Here is a 6,296-nt window from a genome sequence, read left to right on the forward strand (position 1 = left end):
TTTTTTTGTCCTAGAAAATAATTCCTCTTTTTTAAAAATAGAAAATCAATAAATAATAATTAATAATTTTTTTTAAATAGATCACCTGTCACTTAGATTAATCCTAGTTAGTGAATTAATATATAGTCATCACCGTAGTGAGATAAAACCACAAATAGGTCAACCATCCATAGGACCTCCTCCATCAAAACTGACTGAGTACCACTTCACTGAAAACATTCCGGCATCTAGGAAGAATGTAAAGACTCAAAAAAGATGTATAGTTTATTATAAAAAAGAAAAGAGAAGGGATACAGTATACTGGTGCCCAGACTGTGAGGCAGGACTCTGCTTACAGGAGTGTTTGAAAATCCACCATATTCAACTTAATTTTTGAAAGGTAAAATAAAAAAAATATTATGAATTGCATGCATAATACACATATCCTTTGTGTAATTAATACATTTTATGTGTTACTATAAATTTCTATTATAATAAAATAACAAGATACCTAATTAAATAATTTACTCATCAACTATGCTAAAACTGTGCAGGCGCAGGCTCATGTGTGTGTGTGTGTGCACACACACACACCGTCAAAAAATTATTAAGAGACAAACATTTAAAAAAATTATATTAGTTTATGTCAATAATAGTAGTTAAAAAAATAGTTGCAAATACTACAGTAAGTTAACATCAACAATAACAAAATTAGTTTTTGACTAAAGAACATTTTACTTTTAATAAATTAAATAAACAATAAAAACAAAAGAGTAAAAACAAATTTCAAATATAATAGTTAATTTTTAAACAATTTGTAACAGGTTTATCTCCAGCAATTTTCTTGATCATAATTTCTAAGAAATCTGGCAATTTATTGATTGGATTATTACTGTATATATCACATGATATGTGATATTGTGCTACTAAAAGTGAAAGATAAATTCATGATGATAGTTAAAAAAATTCAAAATTTTATTTTGTTAACCGCAAACATCTAAATTTGTTTCTATCAATAAGTCATATTCAATTTGATAATTTGAAGCCATTTCCAGACTTTTTTAACATCTTGTGCAGTAAAAATAAATGTCATATAAAATATCAATAAACATAATCTACAAGGAATAACAAAATACTTAGTAATGAATGAAAATAAATAATTTATGATAAACAAGATATTGGATCATGTTACTGTTTGGAAATAAACAAATATGTAATGCTAATAACAGAATGCAAAAACCCCGAAACTCTTCTTACAAGTATCAAAGTAAATAAAAAGAATTAAAAATAAATCAAGAAAATTTCAAATAGAAAAAATTACTCCCACTTGTATTCAGCATCAGCCATAGCAGCTGGGTCAGACTGTTCAATAGCCTTTTCAAAATATGTCTCTAGAGATGGTAGGAAATCTCTTGCTTTACCTCTGCAAGCTTCTAAACTGTCTGGCAAATGATTCCATAATTTTGTCAATTCAGGGCTATGAAAACATAAAAAAAAGCATTTCCAATTGCAAAAAAAAATTCAACACAAAAAGGAATAACATAAAATATGATTAAAATGCTGATACACCAAATAATCAAAATCTGCTTACATTTGCTAATAGTCACATCAAATTTCATAAAAATTGTCATAAAGTTTTGGAAAACAAGATTATACTGCAGAAACCATTACAAAAAATTTTATTTAAAAATAAATCTAAACGGTCATTTTGATTGTTAAACAATCATCAGTAGATCCTACAGAAAAAGGGTGTGTATATCGACATACATATTTAAATTCTATTAAACGAACCACTAGTGTAGAATATTGAGATAGCTTACCTTAATTTTTCATGAAAATACTTTTGCTGGATCCCGTATCCTCAGCCATGATTGAAATAATTCCATTACTGCATAATAAAAATTTAAAAATAAAAATACTAAAATACTGAAAATTGTGTATTAATTTACACGAATTCTATTTGTTGCAGTTGTTATAATACCATCTCCCTCAAACTTTCTGATGGTTTATAAAATTGAAATTTTGTTTGTATTTATACGTGTAATATTTTTCTAATATTTCATTTTATGTCATCTAATTTCTAATATTTCTAAATTTGTGTTTATTACAAACAGAATATTTATTGTTTGTTAGATGGTCTGCCATATTAATGGATAGATATTACTCTAAATCAATTATCAAAACATAATAATAAAATAAATGACTTACAACAAATATATAATAAAACACAGACATACTAAGAAAGAATTTTTTGAAATTCTGAGTTTAAGGGTTAAAACGAAGTATGAAATTTACCATTTTTTTTTTTAATTTCGCTGAAAGGGGTGAAGGAAAGTAAACAATTCTAAACAATGATTGCAATTTTCTCCTCGATTTCTGACTGTATTAAACGAGATATTCACTTGATTTGAGTTTGCAACTACTCTTCAAATAAATATCTAAAAAACATTTTCAGGTTTTTGAATTTTAATATTTTAAGGAATAAAAAAAAAACATTTTCAGGTTTTTGGATTTTAATATTTTAAGGAATAAAAAAAAAACATTTTTGCCCTTTTATGCTACCGCTATTGAGTCAACCTTTATGAGATTTGGTAAGATTATGATTGTAATTTATTTTTGTAATTCTGATTATGTACAGTATATAGTGTGTGAAGGTATGACAGAAATTCTAAAAACCAATTAATGAGTCCTGTACTGACCAAATTGTTTGTCTGAAGTACAATACACTGATAGTCTTTATAAATTGAACTGGCTTTAATTTTTATTTATCATTATTCTCATAAGCATGAATTTAACGAACACAGTAGGTCCAGGGGGCAGAGACCCTGGCTAGATGGGGAGGGCATGTAAAGCAAGTCCTGACTGACTGACTAAAGATCCCCTGATTGCGATGGGAAACGCAAGTAGTCATACAGTGCAGGTGACATTGGAACAAGGATGCTAGTAAATATATATTACACTACCCTTCTCCTTATTCTCAAATAATTTCTCCTATATTTAGGTCCTTAATATCATCTGATTATCTCAGAATGCATTATATAAATTACACTTATAGCGGTTTTTGTATGTTAAATCAGCACATTTAGTTTGTATACACAGATATAATCATATAGAACTGAATCTCTTATATCAAGATAGTTATCCTACAAATTTTACTACAATTTCTTTGATAATTTTTTAAAAGCAAACTTAAAAATTCACCAAATGGGAGTTAGTAGACAAATATTACCTTACCATGATAATTAAGTACCGATTTTATGCACTATATTTTTATTGTGCTACTACAAATGTTATATACTTAACATACTCACTTTCCCAATATATATTATTTCTGAACAGCAGCGTCCTTCATTATTTGTGCTAACTTTTTACAGGGTCTTTTACTGAATCGCAGATTGATGCCACATTTTTTACCACCTAACATTACACCACCAGTATTAATAGTACTATTAGTGATGTCATCTTCAATATCTAGTGGTGCTGTTTGTTGCCTTTTCACGTGACATCCTTCATTTTTCCAGTTATTCCAGTATTCTTCTCTCTATTAAGTGAAATCAATTCATATCATAAATATGTTACTGTAAATTTATTTTTTATTACACATGTATAGTAGTCATTCAACAGAATGACTATAATTTTATCCATTGAATCATCGAATACATTCATGGAAAGTAATTGACAAATGGTAGTAAATGGTATTTTTACAACACTATTAATCACCAGGATAAAAATTTATAATCAATGTTTAAATTTTGCTTTTTATTATTAAGCCTTTTAATGCATTACAAAGATTTTGGAACTTTCATTTTCAGCCAATTGTTTTTTTAATATTATAATTTTGTTAATTTTTTAAAAAGGTTTATAAATAGTATAATATTATTTATATTAGCATTTTAGTAAATTTCACATAATGTTATTCTTATATTTCAAACGTTAATTAATGGTCTCTGAGTTCATAATGCAAATAAATAAAAAATTTTTTAAATGTAAAAGTATTTGTTTTTTCAAATAAAAAATTGTACACTGCTCTACTAGTAAAGTGTAACTTTTGATTAATTTTCACTATCTCTCTTATGTTTAAATTCATTATTTTTTTATTTTTTTTTTAATAATAAAAATTTATATTTTTATATCATTCACAAAAACAAAACACTCAGCTTATGCACAGTTAAAGCCTTTCCAAATAAAATAAAAAAGTTAGAATTTAAATGTTTGATTTGTATAATATACAACTGAGCTTGTATGAGCAGTATATTTAAGAATAAAAAAATGAAAAATTTGCTGTAACAATGATGTTAATCAGCAGACTTCTGATGTAAAAATGTACGATAGAGAAATACTGAGGAGTAGGATATTCCAGTATTAATATTTTACAAATGAATTTAATTATGTTAATTCTATTTTTGAGTTCATAAACCTGAGCTTTTCTGTGGAAAAATAGTGTAACTTAAAAATATAACTGAACCTTAGCCCATGAAATTTGAGCATTGTTTGTCACTAAAGCATGATAAAAAAGAAAGTCAAATTTCAGAAAAAAAATATAGTGCTCAGAGGACCTAAAGGGATTGGAGTGAGAAATAAATTTAATCAGGATTTAAATAACTGTCAGTTCTACAGAAAAGCTGTAAACAACAAACATATAAATTAGTAGTAACAGTATTAACTTATGATAATATAAAAAACAAATAAATGGGTAATATACAGAGTATATCACACAGTTCTACCATGACTTTCATAACCTATTATACTCGTGAAAATAATTGAAAAAGTTCATAATAAACATACGTCCTAAAATGCTTTGTTTACGAGTTATGGCTAGTGAAAGATTAGTACCAGAAAGATTAGACTCATGAAGGTAACACACATTATAGTCAGAAAGCATAGATTAAAAATAGCCAGTGTACCTGTGACTTCCAATCTACCACTTGTGCCAGTGTAATTAGCTGCACAAGTGGTCTCATGATTACCTTGTAATCTGTAATCTATCCGGGCATTCACAGTACTTACATTATTTTTACAACGAGGGCCTTTCTGGTTGAAACAGAGGGTTGAAATAGCAAAAATAAAAACATACTTGGCTAAGCTAAAAGTAATTATTTTTTAAAGCTGTACAAAGTGTGCAAATGATATAATACGTTTAGTTCATCAAATTTTCATTCCTGCTAATAAGTTAACCTTCTTGAAATTAATCACATTATTTGATTGTATACTATTTTTTTTAATATAAGATATTATTCAGAGTACTTACCTAGTTTATATGTACAAGTCTTTTGTAAATTCTTGTTTGTATTCATATAACATAACTAATACTCGTAAAATATTTAGAATAAGCTAAACACAAATAACTATGTAAACCAACTTTGGTACAGTTTTAAAATACGCCACTGTAGGTTGCAAAGAATTACATATTTCTTATTGTATATGACAACGTTAAAACAAACACTTAGCTTAATAAGTTATCAGAAAGAAAATATTACATAATATGCAAACTAAGTTTTGTTTATTTTTACATCACTTGTAATGGTATAAACAAATATAATTTTTCATCAACTTGCTGTAACACAGATTTTGACAGACAGTTGTTTTGACTAACTGTGGCGCAGTTTTTTTTTTTTTGTTTTGTCTAACTAGATGTAATGTGAGAGAGTCGGATGCCGTCGCAGCAATTACGCTATCTTGTTTCCATTCTCTGTAAACACTCCCTCTCACAATCACCACTACGTACAAAATTGCCGCAGTAATTAAATGTTTTTTCTTCAATTTTGTCGTTTTGTCGACTTCAAGTTTGTCGAAGCCATGTTTTTTTTTTACAATAGTTTTTTTTACTATTACTTCCTTATTGATCTGAATTATTTAGTTTTAATTTTCGATAGTATACTTTTAACATTTTCGTAATATATTTAAAAAGGATTTTTTAAATGTAATTAACAATTTTTTCACAAAACAAAAACAAAAGGATTTTTAATTACAGTTAGATTATATATGAAGAATGATTATGTATGAAGACCCGGATAATCGACTATTACGCAAATATTATTTTCAAAGTACTTCTTATTTTGATTAAAATATTTAATCATTTTCGTTAAAATACCACTAAATTAAAAAAATTGTTTAAAAGAAATTCTTTCACAGAATATTAGAATCACTGATGAGAAACGTACTTCAATATATACTTGAGGTTACTTTAAATAAAATTTCAAGCTAAACACAAACGCACACAAGATTTTATTAACACCCCTCTTTGTAATTATTAAGTGCAATATTATACTCGAATTCCATCTAATAGTTGTACACAATAAATAAACCCTGTCATTGTA

At 26.9% G+C, this 6,296-nt stretch overlaps 1 long non-coding RNA gene across 1 annotated transcript; it reads right to left on the minus strand.

The window, feature by feature from the left end:
• Window positions 1-1,311: 1,311 nt before the first annotated feature.
• Window positions 1,312-5,561, minus strand: LOC142318025 (uncharacterized). Its single transcript, XR_012754777.1, has 3 exons — window positions 5,228-5,561; window positions 3,291-3,520; window positions 1,312-1,456 (listed from the first exon to the last, which is right to left on the minus strand). It is a non-coding gene; the product is annotated as an uncharacterized LOC142318025 (long non-coding RNA).
• Window positions 5,562-6,296: the final 735 nt, after the last annotated feature.

The sequence above is a fragment of the Lycorma delicatula genome, chromosome 1 (assembly GCF_047948215.1).
Source record: "Lycorma delicatula isolate Av1 chromosome 1, ASM4794821v1, whole genome shotgun sequence".
Lineage (NCBI taxonomy): Eukaryota > Metazoa > Arthropoda > Insecta > Hemiptera > Fulgoridae > Lycorma > Lycorma delicatula.